At 44.3% G+C, this 27,255-nt stretch overlaps 1 protein-coding gene across 1 annotated transcript in view; it reads left to right on the top strand.

Annotated features, from left to right (window-relative positions):
- The window catches only part of SLC35F3 (solute carrier family 35 member F3), a 369,000-nt gene that overhangs the window by 41,544 nt on the left and 300,201 nt on the right, over positions 1-27,255 (top strand). The gene's annotated exons all lie outside the window — the stretch shown is intronic.

Below are 27,255 nucleotides of genomic sequence, written 5' to 3'. Positions count from 1 at the left end.
AAACTTTGTTTAAAAGTTAAAAGTTGAGTGTGACTTTCATTATTACCCTGGAATTGATGAGAGTCTGTATTTTATAGAAATTCAGTAAACATTGGGACCAGAACACCCCGCCCTCTCCACATGCACCCCTCCAAATGTCACTAGGAAGCAACCTGGCTGGCCCTGCTCTAGTCACCTACCACTTCAGTTTATGCAGGGAGAGGCCCAGGTGTGCCTTGTAGAGCAGTTGTTATTGCCTGAGGGAGGGTCGCTGTTTGTGCTGAGGCTTTCCCTCTCCTTCCTCCCTAAGCCAAAGGAGGGGAGAGTAGCACTACCAGAAGAGGAGAGTAGACATCTGCTTGGGCACCGGGCCATCTGAGCAGGAGAAAGAGAATTGGAAAGATGTGGCAGGGCAGAGAGAGAGGGCAGCAGGGGGCAGCCCACATGTGCCATTAGAGTGGTTGGTGATGTGTGAGTTTTCCGTGGAAGGGAACTAGACTTGAGATGTCATGCCAGTGTACCACCAAGGAGACTGCCTGCCAGTGAGGGACGCCAGCAGCAAGCAGCTGTGGGTGCAATGCCTGGGAGGTGGAGGGTGGAAGATGTGGAGCAGAAGTCTAAACTTCCCCATCAGGAATCCGTGTAGTGGGGAAGCTTGCGGGGCTCCCTGGGGAACCCACCCAGGTGCCCCACAGCAGAGTTAGCGCTTGGAGGGCATCGACCATGTCTCTTAGCCATAATGACTAACCAGGAATGGATGACAGCTGCTCCCAGTTAAGTGAAGACGCCTTTGCCTGGTCCCCTGTCCTGCTGTCCTCTTCTTGCCCTGGAGGACCAAGATGCCCAGAAAGGCAGGTGGGGGGAGAGTAAAAGAGCCCCCATCCCAGCTCCAAGACATCCAGTCCTTGTCCATCTTGCTGAGTGGGAGGAGACTGTTTTGTATTGGAAATGAAATTGGAGTTTTAGACTAGACTAGTTTACTAATTAAAGGAGGCTGAGTGGTAAAGGAAAATTAACCACAACACAGGAGTGTCTGGAAGAGGTGATACCACTCCATCTTCATTCCACCAACTGGTGTTCTAAGTCCCCCCGGCTATGACTGTGGCACCAGCTGGTGTTCCAAGTCCTGCCAGCTGTGGCTATGGTCTCTGTCACCTCTCCGGCTTTATTTCTTTCCCTCCTTTCGGAATACCTAGAATATTCTAGCCTTACTACATCATGTGAAGTTTTCTGAATGTTTCAGTTATCCATTGCCTTGTAACAAACCACATCAGAACTTAGTGACATAAAAATGACAGCCATTTGATTATTACTCACGGCTTTTTGGTTGACTGGGCTCGGCTGGGTGGTTCTTCTGCTGGTAGTTCTTGGGTCTGTCCTGTGGTTGTGGTCAGGTGGTGGCTGGGACTGGACCCATCTGGAAGCTCAACTTGGATGCTGAGAAGACTGGGTCTCTTTTCTAAGCTTTAGGACTTCTCACTCTGCATGGCCTCTTTTTATCGCTTCTCCACATGGTTACTCCAGTATGCCAAGGGGAGGGAGTAGAAGCTGGCTCTGAGAGTCCAGGCCAGGAATGGGAATAGTGTCGCTATTGCTGACTTCCTCACACTAAGGACTCTGTACTATTTTATGTTTCTGATTTTTTGTGTATAATGATCCTCCTGACTGATGCATCCTACCTGGTCCCTAAGCCTTCTCTGAATAGCTCTTATTGACTCAACGTAGGTCTGATCATTTTCTTCTATGTACCCTGTTATAGGTTTTGGTTCAGGTGCCACTTTCTCCCTGGCTAGACTGTGATCTTCCAAATGGTCATGACTTTCTCCTCTTGTTTCTTTAGTGCTAGCAAGGGGGACTGCTGGACACACAGTAGGCATGTAGTACGTGTTTGTTGATGAATGAACAATTGAATGAATGAACCCATTCCATGAGGCCTGGTCCAGTAGGGGCCATTGACCATCATAAGGATTTTCGTAGGACATACTCCTACGAGTTCAACCGGGTGACATTTGAGATCCTTTCCAACTCAAAGATTTTATGAATCTTGGTCAAGAGAGGGGAGAGAATATAATACATGAGAATGCATGAGGAAGTATTTTTAAAATTATAAAATATAAGCGCAAAATGTTGTTAGACTGTCGATTTCAATATACCAATTGATTGCTATACCACAGGACTTAAATCCAAGGTTATGCCAGAATTTTGGGAGCAGAGAGAGTTAAAGATTAGTTCCAAGTTACAGAATATAAATTAAGAAAAATACAAGCAAGTACTTTCAACCTTGCTCAAGTTTTCCTTTGACCTTTGAATACTAAACAAACACATGAGCTGCTGCCCTAAGCCTTACCCTTTTTTCCATGGCAGAAAATAGAAAAACATTTCAGACCACTGTTTATATTATTTTTTCATTTTTGAACTATGGCTGTGATCAGGTACCTCTGAAATGAGCAAAAATAAGGAAAAAAACTCTTTGCTTCCTGAAGGAGAATGATTTACTTTCCATTTGCCAGTCATCTCTAGAGACTTTTATAAAATAATACACGTTTGAGTAGCTGATGAAATAGTTTTTAATGGCATTTGCGTGTGTGACTAACTCTAACGCGTATTCTTATTTTCTGATCACCTAATTTATTCCCAGATATAAAGTAGTATACAGTAGCCATGCATTAAAGTTACTTATCACCGATGTAGGTATTTTTTTAAAGAAGGCAGCCTTAGTCTTATCTGCAATTCCAGCATTGAATAGTTTGACAGCCAGATATTTCAAAATACTTAAAGACTTCTGGCCCTTAACTGCAGCTGCTGCAGAAAAGAAAAAAAAGCAATAAGTAGACATAATGGAAATCTCTCCCCAATGGCCTTTCCATTTCCTCTAGGCCCAGGGGAGAGCATTTCATTGGAGAGTGGGAATAAGGAGGATTAGCAGCAAACACTATTAAACGGGGGGAAAAAAGATATAATTTTTTTCAGGAACAAGTCACACTAGGAAACTAATGGAATTCTGTGCTTTGATCCCTGTAAGTTCTGTGAATGTCGGTCAAGTTTTAAGACTAAATGGGTAGAAATAACTACAAGCTGTAAAAATTTCATGGAACAATAGAACTGTTGTTGCGGGAGGAGACCTTAGAGATGGATCTTTCTCATGTGCTAAGTTTCTGATGATTTCCAAAGAGGTTGAGTGGCTTGACCAGGACTTTTAGTGGGTGGTAGGGCTGGGACTAGATCCATGCTTCTCAGCTGTGCCTGTGCCTTGAAGTCACCTGGGGGTTTCAAATGCTGATGCCTGGGTCCACCCCACATATTCTGATTTAATTGGTCAAGGGTGACCTGGACGTTGAGAACCCTGATCACCAAACTTCCGTGGCAGTTTCTTGTCCACCGCATCATGCGTTTTGTGCAGCATTTGGTGGGTGGCAGGACATAGACATACCTGCCACAGAATGTTTCCTCTCCAGTGCACATATGCTTTCTTATCCCGTTCTTGCCTCCTACAGAGTCATCTCTGCATCTGGGACCTGAAAGAGACTGTCAGAATCTTGATCACAGCCCGTCTTTCTGGGCGTGGGTCCTGTTCTCATATAAGATTGTATAGCGTGTCTTGGCATGATGTGCTAGTTGGTACTTTGCTGTTCACATGCCCTCCAGTTCTCCTTCCTTCACCTAAGTCAACACCTATACTTTCGTCACTGCCTTCCTGAGCAGGTGCCCTTGCTTCCCCTCACCCGTGACCCTGCCAGGAGATGACAAAGTAAGAAAGCTTCTCCTTGGCCTTCGGGCGAGGCAGTTAAACACCTGTCTCTTTTTTCTTTATCCTCCAATACAAAGGACCACTTTTCTCCCCAGGCAGGTGACGCTGTGTCACTTTAAAACACAGAATTTAGAGTTGGAAAGGACATTAAAGATCATCTGGCCACGTGTCTCGCTGGGAAGAAATCCTTTCTCTCCTTGCCTGGCAGATGGCTTCCCAGTTTGGACTTGGATACCCACGGTGAGAGGAGCCATTTCTTCCCACCCCAGCCCATTGAGCTTTTGGATGATGCTCGTTATTAGCGTTCCGTCTTATGTTAGATCATTTCTTACATTACCCTAGCAGAGTTCCTTCCTTATAAACTCCACCCTCAGGTCCTAGTTCACTCTCTGCTTCACTGGGAAAGACAGGTTTAGAAGAATGGCCAGAACAGAGACCCACTGCTAACATCCCCTTGGAAAGAGTGGCATAAAAGGCACGTCTAAATGCTTGACAAGCTGTAAGTTCCTTTGACCTTGACCTTGGGTAACTCATTTTCTCCATCCGCCTGGGAGCAACAACTGCTTCCTGTGCAAGGGCAGGGTTCTTAGGTTATTAGAGTCAGCTCTGTGTCTCTTGGGGGCTCCACACACCTGCACCACCTGCTGAAGTCCTCGCCCAGACCAGAGCAACCGCCTGGAGAGGTGTGCATGCTTCTCCAGGAGACTGCGTGTCTTGCAGGTGGGACAGTTCCGAAGACTAACTGTCCATCCCTGAGTTCTCCATCCCCCAGAAAATTGGATTGAATCCTTCAAAAAGCAACTAAATGCTGGCAGTGGTTTCTGATTTTGCCTCAACAGTGAATGAGGCTCCAGAAGGAAAACAGATATAGCCTACAAGTATTTGTTAAATGCTGGAACAGTCGTAGATCTGAGAAAAACTGTGAGGAAGTGGAATTTGACTTCTAAAACTCTGTCTCTCCCTTTTACTATCTCCCACCTGCATTTTGGTTGCTGTCTCTGAAACCGCCTTCCTCTCCCAACCCATTCACACCCATTCCAGGGACCAGTGTCTTCACGTCGCCCTGACTGTCCAAGCTTTACTGAGCTCACTCTAGGTGCCTTCCTACCCAGCGTGGTATCCTATTCAGACCAGCAGCCCGGGCATCACCTAGGAGCTTGTTAGAAAGACACAATCTTGGGCCCCACCCGGGACAGACCTACTGAATTCGAATCTGTGTTTTAAGATTCCTAGTTTACACTTTGAGAAGCACTGCTGTGAGATCTTTCACGACACCTGACCTTTCACCTCCCAAGTTCTGATATACATGTCCTCATCTCAGCTTTCTTAGGGACCTGCTTTGTCAGGTGACAGCTCTCCAGCTTGTTATGCTAATGTGTTAGTGTCTTACCTTTCTGTGAAGGTTAGGTGCATTTTAACTGGAATGGGCATAGTGTCTTAACCCAGGGCAGTGATGCTAACGGTGTGACAAGGAAGCAGGTGGTATTGGGGACAGAAGAACCTTCTGGCATGTTCCAACCAAAATCCATAGAGATGAGGCCACAGAGGGATCATTCATGAAATTCTCATGGGGTTGTGCATTCGTTCATTCATTCATTCATTCATTATAAGAGTAAATATGATCATTGTAGCAACCTTGTTAAATACAAAAGTGTATGTGTCAGAAAATTAAAATCATCTATATTTCCACCATACAGAAAACCATTGTTAACACTTTATTTTGGTGCATATCCTTGCAGATATTTTTCTAGGAAAAGCCTACAATTTGTATAATATGGGCTTATCTGTTTTTAAAATTTTAACATAGTATTCAGAGCAATTTCTATTTATCCTTAACTATTCTTCAAGAATGTGATTTTAAATGGCTGCATTATATACCTGTATCAAAATGTGCTTATCTATGTTCTTATTTCTTGAAATTTAGTGTTTTTTATTTCTAATTCTTCTCCCATATATTAGCACTGTGTTAAACATTTGTGTCCATGAATCTTTGGGCACACCTGTCACATTTATTGAGCTCCTATTGTGCTTAATGCTGTTAATTGCTAGTCAGGCAAAATTAAGCTGAAGGGCATCTTGGTCTTCATAGGGGCTTATACTGAGAGAGTTCAAAGTAAAATAAATCAAGCTCTTTGGTAATTTCTACAAAAGGTCAGAGTTGGTATGTTAGTACTTTATCCTGTGCAATTTTCTTGTATATTTCTACCTTGAGGAGTTGCTTCTTTTGACATTTCACAGGTGACACAGTCCTTGATTGCTAAAGTAGGTGAAACTGATAATTCATAATAGAAGATAGAATGGTTAACATTTCAGACAGAACCCAAACATTACATTTTCAAGATGTTCTCAAACCTCTACAGTGCATCCCTTTTCATACTTGAGCCTTTTGACAAAGAGGGGCCTGGATAGGAATATTGCATTTTTTGGCATGGCAGTGATGAATTAATCCCTACTCCTTGCACAGGCCTCATAACAATAAGAGCTGTGACTTGCATAGCAAAAGAGCTTAGCATTTTGGAAGAGCTACAGTGAATTTTGTGCGTAGCTGCCATCTCTTTCAAAAGTGACGGGGATGTTGTCTAAATCCACAGCTGTGGATCCCTCCTAGAGCACAGAGGCAGACATTAGCCAGATGGCTCTTTCCAGCACTTTGTGGCCATCTCTATTTTTGCTCTTGCGAACTTGCACTGGTCTCATTAGGACTTCTCTTTCTACATCTTAAGTGATGGGCCACTCATGGTGATGCCTTTCACATATCTGAATCACTTCACCCGGTCAGTCTCTCCCCAGTGTGTAGAGAGCCTTGTGGGAAGATGGGGCCTCCTGCCAGTGACTAACACACCGTTTAGTGCAGGTCAGCTCCTATAAGCTTGCTGGAGTAAGGACAGAGTTTCACAGGCTAACACAGGCACCTGCAAGCTATCTGGCTTGCAGATTTGGGAAGTGAAGGTCATATTTTGCCTCATGCTGGTGACCAATCTAGACCTGTGTCAGAGCATCTTTCTGCATAGCTGTAAGTCAGTCATTTACCGTAAACCTGATTGCCACCCCACATTTGCACTTAAAGTTTGTTCTCCAGGTTAGCTGGAGACACTCTGGGTTTGGAACCTTGTTTCTTCTGTTATCAGATTGGCTGATACCCATTGTGGGCCCATGGTCCAGACCTGGACTCTCTACTATGATCAGGGGTTTTCCCACTTAGAGCAGCTTGAAGAAATTTAGCTGTCATTTCTAAAGAGCTCAACACAAACTAATGCCACTCTCAGTTTAAATATGGCAGTGAGAACTTTTCAAAAGGCCCCTGGACACATCTGTGCCATTGAAACCTCCTAACGTTCTGTGGAATTGCCCCCTTTTACATCTGTAAAGCCTGGGCTCCAGCCCAGTGAGCTGAGGGATCTGCCTTGGACCACACTTGGACCACTTTGAACTCGTTCATTTCGTTAAAGGGTGAAAATCATGTTCCAATAACCTGAGTGAGCGTAGGAGTAGATTTCTTCCCCACTCAAGCCTCCAGATGAGAACACAGCCCTGGCCAGCACCTTGAGTGCAGCAGAGGACTCTGTTAAGCTGCACCCAGATTCCTAACCTCCAGAAACTGGGACAATAAACGTGTGCTGTTGTAAATCCCTAAGTGTGTGGAAATTTGTTCTGCAGCAGCAGGAAAGATGGGAAGGTTTTCAATAAACGGAAATAGATCTGGACTCAGTCAGATTTAATCTGGATGGGGATACCCACTTCTACTTCTTGACCAGCTAAATAGCCTCAAGAATGGCCACTCCAAGGATTTCTAAAGATTCTTTAAAAAGATAATTAAAATAGGGAAACAGTCTCCAGGACTCTTAGAAGACAACCAGAACTCATCTATTCAAAGAACGAGTGTAGAATTTCCTAGGTCATAGAAAGGCTTCCTCCTCTCACAAGCTAATTTTGCTAAGGGTCAAATATAGTTTTATAGGAATTTGATAGAAAAGAAAAGGAAATTCATGATTGTTCTTCAGTTCCTTTGTGTTCTTTGGAGAAAAGCATCAATGCTGGCCCTGAATGGACAAGTATCCACAAACCTTCAGCTCTGCTTGGCATAGTCCTGGCGTTGCCTTTTCCTGAATCAAAAGCCCCTGAGCATCTGTGGAACATACTTATGGCAATGACTCAGCTTTCCCTCTCTACTTTCAGAGTAGGGTTGCTAGATTTAGTGAATAACAATACAGGACACCCAGTGACATTTGAATTTCAGATCAACAATGAATAATGTCTTATTATATTTGAAATATTGCATGAGACAGACTTATTCTAAAGTTCGTTGTTGATCTGAAATTCACATTTAATTCAGCATTGTATATTTTATCTGGCAATCCTATTGTAGAGGCATTTCAATTGAGAATTGGAGCCCCTGCCCCAGACATGTATTTTAAGCACTCTTTTAGGAATATCATTCCATTTTGAGGGCTTTAAAAAAGAAAACAGGAACATTGGTGAGGAATTTTGTGCATCCACATGTAGTTTTGCTTTTATTTTATTAAATGAGAATTCCATTTTAGATAGATTATCTGACCAGTGGAGTATCAAATGTACACAGGGTGGGGGGTCTCATGGCACCTGTTCGTCAATCTCTGTTTGCATCAGAAGGAAATGTGAAATTTGACATTGAACTTCAGCATTCTTTTGCCACTTCTATTCAATGTGGTAACCTTGTTCTAATGATTGTGTTTATGCTAATCAGTCAATACAATAGCATTTTATGAGTTGAGATCAATATGGAACCCAGTGAGAAGAAATTTTACACCAGAAATTACATGTAGGGTGACTTTTCATTTAAAGAATCTTTTTAAATCAGATTCAGTTTAGTCTGAAAAACGACAGCCTGTGCCTCAATAAATTTTTCCACTCTGAAGTGTTGAAAGGCATTTATTTATTCTGAAGCCCGAGATAGCTTTAATTGCTATTGAAAACAGTAAGTTCTTTGATGTTTTCATTTTAAATTGTGTTTTTTGACTTCGGCAACAAAAAAGAAGATCTTGCCTCCAAATTGAAAGTTTTAGAAATATAGGGTCTGTTGTTTTCACACCCTATAGGGCTGCCGTAACACGGTGCAACAAACTAGGTGGCTTCAAATAGCAGAAGCTGATTGTCTCGTTCGTCTGGAGACTGGAGGTGTCAGCAGGGTTAGTTCCTCAAGACTCTGAGGGCAAATCTGTTCCAGGCCTCTCTCCTAGCTTCTGCTGGTTGCCAGCAACCTTTGCTGTTCTGTCACTCTGGTTCTGCCTTCCTCTTCACGTGGCGTCCTGCCTGTGTGTCTGTGTCTTCACGTGGCTGCCTTCTTATAAGGACAAGAGTCATGTTGGATTAGGGGCCCACTCTTCTCCAGTATGACCTCATCTTGACTAATTACATGCAATGACCCTATTTCCAAATAAAGGCGCATTCTGAAGTAATAGGGTTTAGGACCTCAGTATATCTTTCTTGGGGACGCAAGTCAACCCATAAAACAGAGTGGGCACATTGCAGCCAAACGGAACTTACAAAGTGTTGTCTAATTCCCGCCCCCCGCCCCCGCCTTTGTGCACTTAGACTCGGTCTTCAGATGACTTTGTATGTGGCTCTACCATGCCTGTTTTGATAGATTTCTCATGGAATGTTTTCCCTTCCGTGAACACTGTGCCATTCAGAGGAGTTGGAGGGAGGCTGGTTTTCTGTGGGCCGCTCTCTAATGCGCTAGAACAGAGAGAGTTCCTTGTGGCGGCCACGTACGCCTTGTAATTGACACTGCCTGTGGAGAGCTGCCATGGTTTCCACCAGGAGGCATGGCTGGAGGGGCTGGCACAGACGGGCCCTCCTAACCTCAGCGTTGCTCTCTGGCTTGCCTTCCTCCTTCCTTTCTTCTCCCTGGTGCCCTTCCTGCCTGTCTGTGGCCACCTCCTGTCCTCTCTCCTGGTGTCCCTACACCCTCTCTTTGACAGTGGGAGGAAGATTAACTGTGTGAGGTCTCTCTGTGCCGCTCCCCTGCTTCTTCAAAGAAAAATTGACACATAAAAGCCACAACTAATTAAGTGTGAATGTAGACTGCAGCACACTGCCTTGGGCCTAGTGTCGGAAGGCATGACTCTCTTTAACAGCTCTGTTAACAGAGGCCTGGAACAGTCACTTAAAAAGATGGGTGTCTGTTTTTCTCTTGCTTAATGTGAGTTCCAGAAATACACAGTTCGGGGCTAGTAATGTAGTACCGTGATATCATCAGACTCTTGATGGCCATAGGCTCGTCCTGTCTTCCTCCACCATCTCTGGTGCTGACTTCTATTCTCCAGTCATTGCATCTGCACTCGAGGCAGGAGGAATGAGTCGGGGAAGGAGGAAGGTGACAGTCCCCTCACTGAGGTGGACTCCCTTACAGAGCTCTCCTGGACTTCTCCCAGTGGCTTCTGCTTACATCTCACTGGACCCCCTCTCTCTAAGGAGGCTTAGAAATATATTTGTAGTGGAGTGGTTTCCTACCACTCAACAACACGGGGGCCCTGTTAGGAAGGAGGAGAGGAGATGATGGGCAGACGCTGGTGACCCCTGCCACAGTCTGGCCAGCCTTGCAGTGACACGGGGGATCTGTTGGTGCACCACAGATTCTCTGTCTCCTCCTGTCTGCTGAGTGGACATCATAGTTAATGCCTATCCACTTTCCGTTGGTGTTGGGAAAGGGAACAGTGGTGGGGGTGCTCAGTGAGCTCTTTCAAAGAAGCTGCCCACTTCAGAGGTCTACAGCCCAAAGAAAGATGGGACTTCCTGTGGCCTCAGGATGAATCACGCCTCAAGTCTCACCCATACCTAATAGAGATGAGATTTTGGAGTTGATGCTGGAATGGGTTAAGACTTTGGGGGCTTTTGGGATGGGATTGAATGGGTTTTGCATGGGAGAAAGACATGAATTTTGGGGGAGACAGAGGGCAGAGTGTTTTGGGCTGAATTGCGACCCCAAAATTGACATGCTGAAGTCCTAACCCCCTGTACCTCAGGATGTGACTGTATTTGGAGATGACGTCTTTAAAAAGGTGATTAAGTTAAATTGATGTCGTTATAGTGGGCCCTTATCCAGTGTGACTGGTCTGCTTCTAAGAACAGGAAATTTGCACATAGAGGCACAGAGAGAGGACCCTGTGAGCACACAGGGAGAAGACGGCCATCTGCGAGCCAAGGAGAGAGCCTCAGAGGAAGCCAACCCTTCTGACGTCTTAGGGATCACAGACTTCTAACCTCAGAACCGAGAGAAAATAAATTTGTGTTGTTTAAGCCACCCACTCAGTGATATTTTGTTATGGAAGCCCCAGCAAGCTAATGCAGATTTGGGGCTCTGTTGGATTCCTAAACTTGCACAGTAATCTTTAGGTGGGCTCACTCAGTGACACTGAAAATGCAGAGTTGTTTTGTTATTATCTTCATGTGTGTGGCTGTCCTCTTCACTTGTGTTTAGACCCTCGTTCAGAGGCAGAATGTCTAAATCCAGGGCACTTCCTGTGCCCAGCTTCTCGATACGGGGTGCTAGGAGCTTATGCACAGAACGTGACTGCTTAGCACATCCAAATATCGCTGATATCTACGGCCCCTTCTCCTCCAGTTACAGACGTATCAGCCATGCGGAGAAGGACTGGGTACCTGGAGAGAAGAGATGCCGCTTTCCCACACCACCACATCCCGCTTCTTTCTGACTGAGACCGAACATCATTACAAAGGGGAAGAACCGTTTCCAAGAGCTGTTGGCAAAAAAAAAAAAATTCTAGTGTAACATCTGGTGACAGCAGTAAAAGAGAGGAGGAAAAAATCGTTATTCAGGTCAAATCCTATGATAATAAGTAGAGTCATCAAAAAAATGTCCCAGTCCCTTCTTCTGGTTCCCTTGTTGTAAAAAAGGGGGCCACAGTCAGTCTTGGACCGGGCCTCGTGAGCTTGGGCACTGGCTGGGTGAGATGAAGCCCAGGAGTGTACTGGAAAGGATCGACAATTCCTCTTACACCCAGGCCTGTCACCTGGATGGGAAGGGACAGTTCCCACTGCCCCAGGAGCTTGGCTGGGGCCTGTTGGCCACACACAGCCTCATCCTGAGTCGGTAGTGGATATGGAGCAGTAACCCTGAGTAGGAGGCGCTCCCGGCAGCTGTCACTCCTTTCCCAGCTCGCTGACATATGTATTTGAAGCAGTGTAGAAAGCTCTTTGGCCATTACCAGCCAACATTGCTGCTCTAAATGTGGACTGAGTGCTTGAAATGGAGGCACTGTGGTGGGGTGGTTAAGCCCATGAGCTTTGGCATCAGGCTGCTGGCTTCAAATCCTACCTCAGCTTCCGCAGGATTACACAGGTGAATTGTGCCATCTACATTAAGGGACTTGTCTGAGTATTAAACTGGATAATATGCTAAAAAGCATTTTACATAATGCCTGACTCATTATAAACAGTCATTGTGAGCTCTTGATTTTGTTTTATTTCCTCCTTTTCCCAAGGTGGGTATGAAAAGTAAAGAGTAGTGATCAAGGGCACAGTCAGGGTTGAGTCCCAGCTCTGCCGCCTGTAGCTGTGTGACTTCCTCTATGCCTCGGTTTCTTCATCTTGAAAATGTGCATAGTACTACTAGCAACCTCCTGTGGTTGTTGAGAGGACTAAATGAGCCAAACATGCCCGGCATGGTGAGCTCAATAAATAGCGCTTATCATCATCGCCAAGGTCGTCATCATCATCATCATCATCGTCATCATCATCGTCATCATCATCGTCATCTTCTTCACAACAGAGTAAGAAGAGGGATCAAGATGAGCAGTAAAGATTTTTTCTTCTCATTTCCCTGTTCAAACACATCACTTAGGTGGGCTGAGTTATTGAATGAGATGGCCCAGTGACTTACATACATGATGTAATTTAATTATCACTAAACTCTGATGGTTAGCTCTTACTACCTTATTTTAGAGATGAGAAAAGTCAGATTCAGGCAGTGGAGCCGTTTAGCCCTGGCACGAAGGGACAGAGCTGCAATCAACCACAGAGTGCTCTGAGCCGCTGCTCCCTGCACTGCCCCTGCCACCTTGGTCTCCACTGTGACGGAAAGAGGAACCTCGGTCTCATCATGACTTCACGTCCGAGTCTCACGACCTTTGTCCCTGGCAAGGAGTGAATGTGCCTTAGGGCCTAAAGACATTGCCACCTTGTGTTAAAATGCAGTTGCGTGGTTCAGGGGCCACATCTGCAGGCCCATTAGTCATCAGAGAAATGTGACCCCACGTCATCTGTAGAGTCTAGAATAATAGCATATTTTGGTGCTGAAGTTGATAGTCTGTAAGAGTCCCGGGTTGGGAAGCAGAGCCGTGGGACTTGGGGTCACAGTCTATGCACCTCCAGCTGAGGGAAGGTGCTGTGGAGAACTGAGCGGTTCTCAGGAGAGGTGACAGATGCTCTGGGTCCTCTAGAGTGGTGATCTGGCAGGGAGGGGGACACTGTCTGTGCATGTGAGGTGGACGACCGATCCTGCCAGCTTGAACATTGTGGGGATCAAGTCTGACACTGCAGAACAGGGCCTGCCAGCGTTGACTGACTGCAGACGAACCTTCAGAAATACCCAGACATTTATAATTCTGGTATTACAGCCCAGGCTCTTGTGAGAAATTGGGGATGCAAAGTCCTATAATGTGTGGTCCCTGTTGTCTCTTGAGAAGCTTATGAGTTATGTAATACAAACACGAGAGCTAAGAGGGATGAGCCCAGGTCACAGTGGCCACATGGCTGGGGAGGCAAGGTGGACACCCTCTTTCCCTGGGCTAGGCAAGGAGGATGCGATCAAATGCACGTGGGCATGCTGGCTTGGGGACAGAGCTGGGGCAGTTTTTGTTTTTGTCCCTTTTTAAAATAAAAAAAACAACGGTGCAGACTGTCCTTTTATGATATGGCTGGTGCAAAATTTTTCAAAAGTCTGATTACAGACTTGGCTAGACAGTTGACTCAGAAGAAACATTTTAATCCCTTGGACACCCTCGTACTGATTTTTAATTTTTTTCTGAGCCTCTGGCTAAACTTAAATCCTTGCTTATGACTCAGTGAGTTTGCTCAATGTAGAAACTTTCTCTGATGAAAGTGTTCTCTTAGAAAGTTAGGGTTTCAGGAAAAAGCTAAGCCCACTCTTGGGCAGGTGATTGTAATTTTGCAGGATATGTTTCTGTTTGGTTTCTAATAAAGCTAATGTGAGAGTGTGTGTGTGTGTGTGTGTGTGTGTGTGTGAGCGATGGCAGCACTTGCTGTTTCTTTATTTATGCTCATGGACTCTTGGAATTAATTTCTGTATCTTTTGAGTGGTGACTTTACTCTCTCCACACACGTATCGGTGACTTTAATAGATGAAACATCCAGCAGAGACATTGAGTTTTCTCAGGAGCCAAGTTTAGTTCATTTTGTCTCTTAGATAAGCGTGGTAGCGTGGGTTTCGGAATTTACTGTGCACAAGAGAGGTAGGCCTTCATCATTTTGAGATGAAAATATTTGCGGAGAGGTACCATATAAAATGATGAATGCTTAGAGAAGTATATGTCATCAGATCCTAATCTGTGTGCTACAAGGTGCAAACACCAGAGAATTCAGACAGAAGACAGCAAGATGGGCTGGCGTCGTTGTGGAGGGTCACAGAGGCACGGAGGGTGAGCCAGGCTGCAGAGCAGAGGGTTTGAACGTCTGTGAGGAACATCACCTATAGAGAAGCTGAAACGAAGATTTCCAGGCCCCATTCCCAGAGACGGGGAGCCAGGAAGTCGGGGCTGGGGCCTAGGAATCTGCATTTTAACATTTGCACCACATGCTTCTGATACAGGTGGTCCATAGACCATGTTTTGAGAAATACTGCCTTAAAAGGTAGTTAAAATGCTTCTATAAATGAAGAAGATAAAAGAAGGCATTTTGATGTTAAAGGCAAAGCACTCTTCTGAAAAATCCTAGATGCCTGGCATTGTGGTGGCCTGTGCCTCTGTCTTCGTGGAAGGTGCTTGCTGATGGAACCCTCCAGCTTGTGTGAGCTGGGATCTTGTGAAAATAATTTCATTATGTAATATCTGTGAAATACCTGTCTCTAATAAGCTAAAATAACCTTTGCCAATCACAGTCCCATGAGTTTGGAGAATTGTGTATTGGGAGGGAATGAAGACAAAAATTTCTCTCTCTCTCTGCATTTGACCAATGAGGAAATGGTAGTGCCAGAAAGGGCCATGATTGCCGTCCCTTAGTGAGAGACATGATATGAGTAATGGGACTTAGAAAGAGCCTAGTGTCAGGAGAAGGACCCCAGGCTCTTCCTTCTGAGCTGCCATGGCCAGGGTGATGGTTGAAAGGTGAGCAACAAGCCGACCATCACGAGCTGGTCAGGCACCAATGCTCAGGATGGCAGCACAAACCGGGAGGTAGAGCAGATTCAGGAGGGATGGAGGGGGTGGCACTGTCACTGACGAGCTCACGTGTTCAATTTGGAGTTTCAGGTTGCTAGTGGGGAGGGGACTATGGCATCTTTTTCTACTTGTGTATACCAGCTTATGCCCCACGTATGGTTCATCTCATTCCAAAAAGGGTTTGAGGTGTGCATCAGCAAATGACACGGATGTGCCTCTGTGTGTTTTATATGTGTGTGAGCTAATAGAGATGAAGCGTCAGAGTCATGAGAAAGAGAAAGAAATAAGATAACCGTAAGAGCTAATGTCATTACCGTAAATGAGCCAGAGCAAAAAAGAAAATACATTGGGTTATATAATTTTTCTTACCTAAAAAAAAAGGAAGAAGAAAGGGAGAGGGACCAGGAGGGGGAGGAAGAAGGAAATATAACTATTCTTCAAGAACATCTCAATTTTTATGGCACAAATTTTTTAAGTAGCCTGGCTTTTTATTATAAATGTAGTCTTGTAGAAAAATTGGAAACTGCCTATAAAGATAAATAAGGAAAAATAGAAATCATCACTAATCTTACTACCCAATATTAAACATAATTAACATTTTATTGCATTTAACGACTTTTCATTCTTTTCTTTTCAACTTTTTATTATGGAAAATTTCAGATTTAACACAAAGTAGGGAGCAGAGTAGCAATTTCTCATGTATCTGACGCGGAGCAATTACCAGTGTTCTGCTGTGTCTGACAGCTTTTGAAGCTTCAGACTACCTATCAAGATACACTTCTTGTTTTCTCAATTAATCTCCTATTGTGAGTTTATTTTTACTCCTATGTCACTGGAAAATTTTTTTAATGTAATATGGAATATTATGCATTATTTCATGTTATGGTTGGCATTAGATTTTAAAGAGATGTTATCGTCCTGATGTGATACTGGTAACATTTTGACAATTGATCTGACAGTGGGTTTACAGCAAATACAGCAGCCAGCTTTCTGAGACCTTTCTCGAAGCATCCTTGGTGAGGGCAAAGGGGCTACATTAAGATGTCACCTGGTGACATGTTGACTCTGCACGTAGCCTGTGGTTAGCCCAGCTGTGTCCAGTCCACCTCCCACCCTGCAGGTCTGAGAGTTGGGCTTCCATTCCCCCACTGCCCGCTTCTCTTGGGGCACTTTCCTTAAGCAGTTGTGAGGGTTCTCTTCTCTTCCCACAGTAGGTTTCATGCAAGTAACTTGACTGGAGGGTTGAACAGCTGATCCACCTCCGTACGCCTGTTTCCACGGAGTTGCGGCTTTGGTTTTTAGAGGAGAAGATTCACAGTGAAGGCAGACCTGTGTGGTCACAGCCCTCAGATTGAAGGCTTCTGGAGCCCTCTCACCCCCTGACATACAGAGCACCTGGTTCTTGTTGTCAGCTGACAGAGGAGGGCCCTGCTGTTGGATTATCTTTTTCCGCTGCAATGATGAAGTGCTTGCATTCATCCTGTTTACTGAGGGCTGCTCTGTACTGTATATTTCAGGCACTGTTGCTATGTGCTGATAAATCACACTGATATCATCATCATTCATGAAGCATTTTTGGCCAATTGCTTGCATAAATTACAGCACCAAGCGTGTCCTGTGCCTTCAGGCCTCGATAGCAGTTTGGTTCCTCCATCATTAAGTACGCACTGAATTGCAGGCACTGCTCTAAGCTCTGGATGCGGGTACAATCTTATAGAACGGGGCGAGCTATGCAATTGTCAAGCCAGGATGTTTAGGCTCCGTCAGTGAATGCTTTCCATTTGGCTTTGAAGATGAGAGGGACTCTGATGACCTCAGTAGACAGGAAGTCAGAAGGGGCTGTCCTGTGTGCTTTATGCAGGTTCAGAGAGAAGAAGTGGTAGCATCCTAGAGGTTTCCTTCTCAGCTGTGCGGTCAGGCATAGTGTAGGATATCCACGCGTCCAGTGAACTGTTTCTGCAGGCAGCTGCGATGTCTCATGTGCTAGACTCCGGGGGCACGGGTGGTGGATCACAGTGGCCGGAGGCTAGCAAGTGTCTGCCGCTCAACAGGACAAACCTCCGAGGAAGGCAAGAAGTGGAGAAGGAAGGGGCCAGGACAAAGCAGAAAAACTGGGTGTCTGATGGCTGGTCAGAGGTGTCTAACACACTTCACTCCTTCTTGGCCACTCTCCATCTCCACTGAGATCCCAGGTAGCTTTTGTATTTGGAACCACTGCTTCATTTATCAATGCAGAAACTGCAGCCTTCTTATTTTGCAAAGAAGCCTTCCTAAAGAACTGTGTAAGGGGGGCAGTTGGTGGTCCTCTTCTGCACAGATTGTGTGTAGAATAGATTAGTCTTCAAAGAGCCTGGTTATTACCTAAAGTTGTCCCCAAGAGCAAGGCAATGAAACAGATAACGGCTCTGTAAACAACTAGTCTTCCTAACAAACCTCAGTGACGTGGCACCGTGGCTGCACTCAGGGTCCCCATGGGGGACCGGGTGCTCCCGAGCATGGGTTTGTAAATTATTTTACGTCACCCAGCTCAGCGACTGAGGGCTTGCCTTCTTGTCCTGTCCATGATTCACTGTGGCATTCGTGATGTTTATGGAACACCACCTCTGTTTACTTCCTCCAGAAGGTAGGGGAAGAAGGCCGATCTGTCTTGCGTGGTTACTAAGAATTGAAGGAGGTAAATGGTGTGATTCATGGCAAAGATCATAGAAAATGGTCCTGGAAGACTTGAATTTGAGTCCTGACTCATCCTGCTCCCCTCTGTGCGCTTCAGCGGGACGCCTGACGTCTCGGCCTCGGTTTTCTCATCTGTAAAATGAGGGAAGTAATTCCAAATGGACTTCAAGTCTCCCTTCACATTAGGAGATTTTTAACTTGCCCAAATGACTAGAAGAGTGATTTGAGTATAAAAGCCCACAGGAATAATAAAAGCAAGCATATGGTGAATTATTCAGGCCACACAGAGCCCAAGCCTGTCAGGCAGCGTGATTTGAAGAGAAAGGACGTTTTGTCCTGAGTCTGGCAGCCTCTCTTTGTTCCCTCACTTCTACGAGCGACAGCAGCGGGCTCGCTCGTTCGTCTTGTGGGGACCTTACCAAGGTGGACAGATGTTAAATCGCTGTGCTGTGTGGTTAGACACATCATCTTGTCATTGGCTGAGCTAGGGCAAGGTCACGTAACAAAGGAGCTGCTTGGCTCGATGCACCATGTGTAACGTTTTAGCGTTTGGAGGCTGCTGTTCACACGGAGACTTTCGCTCTTTGCCTGTGGGGGTAATGCACCTGCACCAGCGGCTCCTCTAGACGGGTGGTCATGGGTCCTGCATGGGCTGCATCTTCTGACGTGGGAGGGTAATGTGGAAATTGAAGGAATCTCATGGACAGTATCTTGTTCTATAGTGTGAGTGATGAAGAAACTAGTGGCAGCAGTAATTGTCTTGTCACCATCAACTTCAGCTCACCTGGTCAGGCTGAGTTGGGCTCACAGAGCAGACAGAACTGTCACCTCCCCTCCTGATCCCCACCACCTGTGCCTTCTATTGCGCAACTGGGCTTCCTGGCAGGGAGGGGGAGGGCTGGAGTATTTGAGTTCCTGTCTGTGTCAGCTGTGCCTTCACACACATTTTGTTTAGCCCTCACAAGAGCCTCATGAGGAACACGGGATTGATGTGTGCTTAAATGATGGCCAGGACTTTGTGGTTGGAAGAAGCGTGGAGGGCATTTTGTTGTTAGCGCTGTGAGGTTGATTCCGACTCCTAGCAACCCCACGTACAGCAGAGCAGACCCTGCCCGGTCTTTGTGCTCCATCCTCTCCCTTTCCGGCACTATATCAGACATGCTCCACTGCTATTCACAGGGTTTTCATGGCCAATTTTTTCAGAAGTGGGTGGCCAGGTCCTTCTTCTGAGTCTGTCTGAGTCTGTCTTAGTCTGGAAGCTCCACTGAAACCTGTCTGCTGTGGGTGACCTTGCTGGTATTTGAAATACCAGTGGCATAGCTCTCAGCACCACAGCAACACAGCCGCCACAGCATGACAACTGACAGACAGACACGTGGTGAGTTTCGACCAGGAAATGAACCCGGGTCACAGCGATGAGAGCGCTGACTCTTAACTGCCGGACCAGCGAGGGCTGGCTATGGAGAACATTAGAGTCTCAATTCAGCAGATATTTATTGTGCACTACATGCCAGGCCCTCTGGTGACTTCTAGGGATTCAAGAGTGAGCAGCCTGGCCTCAAAAGCCTTGTGATACAGTGGGCATGACGGCCCGGAGTAACCCAGGACCGCCTTAAGAGGCAGAATGAGTCCAGGGCCAACTGCATGGCCTGGTCTCTTTTCTGCACATCACGCTGCCCCCTGCAGGCCCCGTGGTTCCCACCCGCTTCCCTTGCAGATTCTTTTCACCACTCTATGTTGACTGTGCTGGGGATCATTGTTTTCTAGAAGTCTACCTTGCCAGAACTGGCTTTCCTTCTGGCCCTCCTGGGAGAAGACAAGGAACGTGACTGAAGACTGAGGGCAGGCAGTGGACTCTCAGCTTCTTTCAGCCAGAATTTCCAAATGGAGCGAAATTGTGTTTTCATCATCGTACCAATGTGAAACTGAATTTTTTTTATCTTGATTGTGATTTTAGGTGGTGAATTGAAACAAGTTGGAAATCTGAGCTCCCGTCACATTGTGCTGTCAACTATAACAATGATAGGCATTATTATTTTTTTTTTAAAGATTTTATTTTTCTCCCCAAAGCCCCCCGGTACATAGTTGTATATTTCGTTGTGGGTCCTTCTAGTTGTGGCATGTGGGACGCTGCCTCAGCGTGGTCTGATGAGCAGTGCCATGTCCGCACCCAGGATTCCAACCAACGAAACACTGGGCCGCCTGCAGCGGAGCGCACGAACTTAACCACTCGGCCACGGGGCCAGCCCCTGATAGGCATTATTTTAATCAAATGATAGTAGCTGGCATTCTTTGGGCACTTTGTTTATGCCAAGCATTGTCTTAGCATTTTTTTATGCATTAACAAATTTAATCTTCATGACAAATCTACTAGGTATTATTATTTCCCCCATTTTAAAAGTGAAGAAACTAGAGCATAGATCAGTTAATTTTTCTCCCTCCTAAGCTCATGCAGCTGGAAAGTGGCAGAGAGAGGATTTGAACCCAGGCAGTCTGCCTGGAGAATCCGTATTTTTAACCATTTGCTATCTTGTCTCCTTTTAGATATGGCTGAAGATAAATTTAAGAATATACATTGCCTCACTCTAAATACTTAAGTTGACAAAAGAAAGTCAAGAAAAATAGTTATGTGCAAAGTAATATTCTAAAATAAAAATTTATTTTGCGTGCATTTAAAAACTTTAAAAACATATCCTTTAAAACAGTGTAAAATTGTTACCTGTCTGTTTTGAAGAAGTGCTGTCCTTTATTCTGAGATTCTGTCCTTGCTACATTATTGGTGTTAAAAGTTTTTTCTTTTATTAACATATAGTCGTTGTTGACAGTAGTGGGTGTTTTGAATGCCTTACTTGGCAGAATGAAATGATGGAGAGCGTGTGTTGACTTCCAACATTTTGGGAGAAATTTGGTCTGGGAAACCCAAGCCATGGGCCTCTGTCACCAGGGCTAGTGCTGATGACCAAAATAAATAATACAGTCAATTCTTGTTACTCACAGTAGTTATGTTCCATAAAGTCGCAGTGGACACTGAATTAGTGATTATTGAACCATTGTTCCTAGGGACAATCAGGGTTAGGCTCCTGGGAGCCTCCGGTCACAACATTTTCGTCAGTCCGTCAGTCAGTACACAACCTTGTTTTGTTTGTGTTTGTTTAAAGACACCTTGTTGAATATATTGCTGATTCATTAACACTGAGGTCACAACCAACAGCTCTATAACTTATTCCGCGTGAAGCTTATTGAACTCACAGATTTATTTTCTCCATAAGGCATGTCACAGCCTCTTGCACTTAGAAACACTGGACAGCATTTCAGCCCCGTGCTTGGGGGCCATGTTGAACAGCAAAATCACCAAGAAAAAAAAAAGCACAAAAATGTGAAAAATCTGGCACTAAGTAGATGGCAGGAAGGACGTGAGAGCTAAAAGGAGAAGGCACGTCACCTTGTTCTCCCCCAGCTGGGAATGTGAATGTTAGTGACTCAAATTTTTTGCCACAAATGACCATGAAACCTGCAGGTACTGATTTTGAAATTTACAAGTAAGTTTTAGTAAGTAGATGAATTCACAAATACATAATCTGCAAATAATGAAGACTGACTATATTTTAATGCAATATTTAAAAAAGTCAAAATTAATGCCAAAAAATCCATGATGAACAAAATAAAAACCTTTAAGTAAAGAGAAAGTTAGCATGCCTGAGTTTCCCCTTGCCCCAGACTCCAGTGTGGCTCCTGAGGCTCCTGCTGACTCTGCCCCTGGCCATCTCCTGAGTCCCTCCAGGCCCTCCTTTCCAGGGTCTTCATCATGTCCCCACCCTCGTCCAGCTTTCAAGTTTGTTTATGCCTAGAAAACCAGGATGGGGTCGCCTCTAAGAGTGTCCATTTTACCATGCCACGTAGGGCCCTCCTGAGTGTGAAAGATCTTGCTAACAATAATTACAGCTGTTAATTGGTTTTCCCTGGATGTAAGCTGAGATGCAATGAGGTGTGAGGTCACCTTACCTCCACCCGAGCACTGGGGCTCTGACCACCTCCGGGTACGGGTGCCTGTGCTGGTGGAGCCCAAGCTCAGCAAACCCCTAGGAGCATGCTTATTCTGATACAAAGCCTGTGTCCTTGTCCCCATCCACAGCCCTGCTAATTTTCCTCTTCATCCTGGTCCTCCACAGCCCTGTTTTTGTGCACCCTTGCATGCAGGCCCCAGTTGCTCACCAGTGACCCTGCTTTCCCTCTGTGCCCAAAGCTTTCCTCCCCACATTCATTCTGCTTGGCTGTTTTTACCTTTTTATTTTGAAATAATTAAAGAGGGACAGGAAGATGCAGAAGGAGCACAGAGATCCCATGCTCCCTTCACCCAGTTTCCCCTGCTGATAACATCATATGTGACTATAGCACAATATCACAACCAGGAAATGGATATGGGTACAATCCAGAGTGCTTATTCACATTTCACCAGTTTTATTACATGTACTCTTGTGTGTGTGTACAATTGTGTAACCACCACCACAATCAAGATACAGAACTGACCCTTTGCCACGAAGGTCTCCCTCATGCTACCCCTTCATAGTCATACTCACCCCTACCTCCCGCCATCCCTAACCCCTGGCGATCACCGATCTCTTCTCTGTCTCTGTAATTTTGTCATTTCAAGAATGCTATACAGATGGAATCATACAGTACATAACCTTTTGAGATTGGCTTCTTTCACTTAGCAGAATGCCCCAGAGATCCAGCAAAGTTGTTGTGTGTTACATGCTTCCTCCTATTTCTCACTGAGCAGAAGTACACGGTGTGGCTGTTAGCACAGTTGTTTGACCATTCACCCATTCAAGAACATTTGGGTTGTTTTCAGTTTGGGGCTATTATCAATAAAGCTGCTGTGAACATTCATATACAGACTTTTGTGTGGACAGATTTTTCTCTCTTGTCTGGAATAAATGCTCAGAAATGCAGTTGCTGGGTTATATGGCAAGTGTATATTTAATTAAGAAACTGCCAGACATTGCCAACAGCAAGGTATGAGTGATCTTGTTTGTTTGCATCCTTATCAGCATTTGATGTTGTCGCCATTTTTTAAAGATACTCTAATAGGTATGTGGTAATACCTCATCATGGTTTTACTTTGCATTTTCCTAATGGCAGACGATGTTGAACATCTCTTCATACGCTTATTTGCCATTCTTATATCCTCTTTGATGAAGTATATGTTCATCTCTTTTGTCCATTTTCTAATTGGATTCCTTGATTATTCTTTACTGTTCCATTTGAGAGTTCTTTATATATTCTAGATATGAGTCCTTTGTCAGATACCCGCATGCATTTTTATTGAGAACTGTGTGCGAGGCACTGACCCAGGACCTGGTGATTCAGCAATGAACAAATGTCACTTAGAGTCTGGTGAGGAGGGGGACCTTAACAACTATTCACTCTGTTAGAGATTTTCGCTGTGGTCGAGAAGGGCCGTGAGGGAGAACTGTGGTGCCAAGAGACCAGATTGTGGCGAGAGGGTCTTCACCCGACCTGGGAACCGGGCAATCCCGGAGCCGAACCAAGATCTGAGAGAGCAGGTGATGACCAGGAACAGGTGTGAGTGGAGCAGCTGGGGCTGGGGTGGGGCTTCCTGCAGCCCTCCAGGTGGCTTTGCATCTTCCCCTGCTCCTGCTGGAGGCTGATTTTTATTCCCTGGTAAGGAAATACATAAAAAGCAAGAAGGAAACCACAGAACTGTGTTTTTCTTCACCTCTGAAATCAAATCCCCCCCCCCCAACTTTATCTCTACTGCTCAGCAATCAGAAAGTGCATTTCAAATTTTTAGCCATGATAAGACGTGTTATATTAAGATAAAAAATTTGGCAGAAGCATAGTCAAGCCAAAAGAAGTACTGTTTCTTTCTTGTATCACCTAATCCTTAAATGCACTTGGGAACAAGTGTCCTGTTACAGGGGTAAGGTGATAATTTCATTTAGAACAGAATTGGATTTATGCATGATATCCCTCATACAAATTTAATGTTTGAAAATTGAGTAGTTTCAACAAACATCTACAATCTAATTGTTTGTTCACTCCCTCTGTAGAAGCATAGCAAGCTTCAAGAGTATAACATTTGAAAAACTTTGACTTCGATGTGCTCTGTTTAACTTTTGTCCCTTCTCTTACAGATAGAATTACTCCCAGCTTGTCCTCTCTTATCTGCCTCCTTATTTACGTACAACATCCAAGGTTGCTGACTTCGTACTGCCCTTGCTAGCAATCCTCACCAACTACCTCCTTTCAAAACCAGTTCATCAACAGAATTGAAGAGAGTCTACATGCAGCATACGTAGCTTCAAATGAAAGTGAAAACCCCCACTGGTTTCTTCACTGTGATAAGCAATATACAGGCCCATTTCTCTCAGTTGAAATTTTAGAAGCAAATAAAAGACCCCCAGGAACTGGAATATCTAAGCGTGTGTGGGTTGGCTTTAGATTTGGAATTAGTGCTTCCTGAACTGAAATAAGACCATGTGGCCTGACCCAGGGCACGGCATAATCACGACTATGACAGAAAGTTCAGGAAGTAGGGTGACCCTACTCAAAGAGTGTGGCTTGCTCCTCACTGTTGCCCCAGTGCACCCTGTGTTGTCCTTCCTCTACCTTTGCTCGGGCTATTTACCCCTCTCTGCTGTCATCAAGAGAAGTTACAGCAGGATCAGGGTCAGGGGTCCTTGGTGGCAGTGACATATTGTTTTTTCCTGTCATTGAGGGTTTGAAAAGCTACATGACTCTTTCCTCTTGTGCCCCTCAGCTCACCACACTGTGGACAGTCCTATCTATGTCACCGCTCCCTCTCTGTTGATTTGGTCCGAAAACGTAAGAAGAGCAGCACATATTTTGAAAAGTGTAAAATGCCATATGAAAGACTATTAATGATGCTGATGCTCCTGGTGTGAGGTCCCCTCCATGGAACTTGAAGGGTAAGAAGAGTTCACTGTCAATTCATCAAAGCTCCCTTCCTAGGAAATCAATGAGACCCCTCAATGACATAGTACATCATGTCTTCTGATTCCAGATGAGCCTCTCCCTCTCGGAAACAATACCATTTGCCAAACAGCACACAGTATGACTTACAGAGAAACACTGACCTGAGGAGACTTTTCATGCATTTCTAGCTATTTGTGCTCCCTGGGGATTCTTTCTATTATGCAAGTTCACTATTGCATAAATTATGCAGTTGTGTTTGCTTTTATCTGATCTTCCTACAATGATCGAATCTGTATTGGAAGAATCCGTCAGCTACTTCCAAACTTAGAAAGATGGAGGATTGATTTGTCTTTTTTTTTTTTTTAATATTTCATGTGGGTGTGCAACACTTCTGTGACCATTAAGAAAAATTCCACTTTGATTCTTGGACTCTCTTGAGACCCACACGGGTCCTTCTCCTCTAGTTCTTATTACAATCACTTGGTACCCCGTGTAAGTTAAGGAGGATATCTTTTCAGCACAGCCTTTCATCAATCTGCCTCCCTTTAGACATTCTGGGGTGCTTTATGGAGACTTTTTAAATGGTCATGTTGGATAATTCTCTAAGCTAAACTCATATATAAAAATATAAGGTAGAGAATATTGGAACCACAGCTGCCCACCAATCCATGTGTGGGCGCAGACCCAGAGCTGTCCTCTGAGAAGGTGCTTGATCCGGCCTTTCAGAAACTCCTCGCAGGGGTGGATGGACTTTTAATCAGACAAATGTTCTTGGTATGCCTTTTAAATCTCTTCCTTTTCAGTATACCCAGTGGTTAAGGATGCAGTTCTGGAGCCAGACCGTGCAGTTAAAATTCTGCTTTCACTGCTTCCTAACTGTGCAACCTTCAGCAAGTTCCTTAGGATCTCTAAACCTTAGTATCCTGGCTTAAAAGTGGCTGGTACAATAATAGTGCTTATCTAATAGCGTTTTGGGGGTAGAAAATGAGTTAATTTATGTAAAGTGCTTTAAACACAATATATGTGCGGTATATGTGAGCTATTATTCTTTCATTCTGGCCTTAATGTTCTTTTTGTTTTTCTTTTAATTTGGTTTTTATTTTTATCAAAAGAATACATGTATCTTTTTAAAAATTTAAGTCGTTCTTTGGGGATTATAATGTTTTACCCAACTTCTCTCTTCCCCAATTTCCCACTTATGAGAGGCTGCCACTTTCAGCTCTTATCTTTTTCCTGTTAATTACTTCTATTCTGAATATTTTTCCAGTTTTTAAAATGACTGTTTAATTTCCAAATATAGAAAGTGAGGATTAACTCTCATACACTCTCTACCTTCCCTAGATATTCGGTCAATATCTAGACTTTGTATTAGCTTGGCTGTAATATATGTATGTCCGAGCCATCTTGGGTAATATGGGTATATTTCCTTTCTTGTTTAACTTGTTTCCCTTGAAGTTTATCATTGAATCACTTTAACAGGTGCTTATTTTTTATGTACATATTATCAGCAAAGTCACACTCTCCAACAGATGTGAAAATCTCCTCTTTATGCGTTCAAACATCTAGAGCATCTATTTGTTTTACTTTTTTCCTGGAGCCCTCTGTTGCTCCAATCTGAACTGATACTCTCTAGGCCTCTTGGGATTTTCCTTCATCATCATTGCTGTCATCACTGTCTTCATCGTTGTCATCATCATCATCCTCCTCCCAAGAATTCCCTTTATTTCTCTTCTGTATTAGATCCTGGTTTCCTGATCTCATTTTTGTCTTTCTTTGTTTTCTCCCTTCTTTTGTTGAACCTCATCCTTCAGTGGCTTCTTGAGAAATCCTGTAAGGTTGCTGGAATTTTTGTGAACTTGTATGTATGAAGACTGCCTTTCTACGAACCTCTTCTTGACTAAAAGATTTGCTAACTATGGAATTCTAAGTAGAAAACCATTTTCCCTCTGAATGCTGAAGGCATTCTCCATTGTATTGCAGTTGGATTATAGTGTTGCTGTCGAGAAGTCTGAAGCTCTTCTGACCACCCATCTTTCCATTTTCATCTCCCTTTTCTCTCTGGAAGCTTTTAGGATGTAACTTTTGTCTGATATTATGACTTGCTTGTGAGACTTTTAAAGTTATTTTTGATGGCTACCTGGTGGAATCTTACAATCTGAAAACTCGTGTTCTTTCACATTTGGGAAATACTTTAATAGTCTTTCTTTGATAATTTCTTCCCCTTCAGTTTTCCCGCTTTCCTCTTTTTGGGCTACCCATTCCTCAGATGTGGGATTTCCTGGATGAATCTTGTAATTGTCTCACACTTTATCTCTTATTTTCCAAATGACTATCTTTTGGGGAGATTTCTCCAAATTTATCTTTTAACATTTCCATTAATTTCTTTCCTCCTGGTATCATATTTTAATTTTAAAGAGCACTTTTATATTGTTCTTTCAGTTTCCTCCCATCTCTCAAAGTCTCGAAGGTTAATAATTATAAAAGTCATTTTTAAGGGTT

This window comes from Equus przewalskii, chromosome 1 (assembly GCF_037783145.1).
Source record: "Equus przewalskii isolate Varuska chromosome 1, EquPr2, whole genome shotgun sequence".
NCBI lineage: Eukaryota > Metazoa > Chordata > Mammalia > Perissodactyla > Equidae > Equus > Equus przewalskii.
This window is presented reverse-complemented; position numbering and strand designations above follow the sequence as displayed.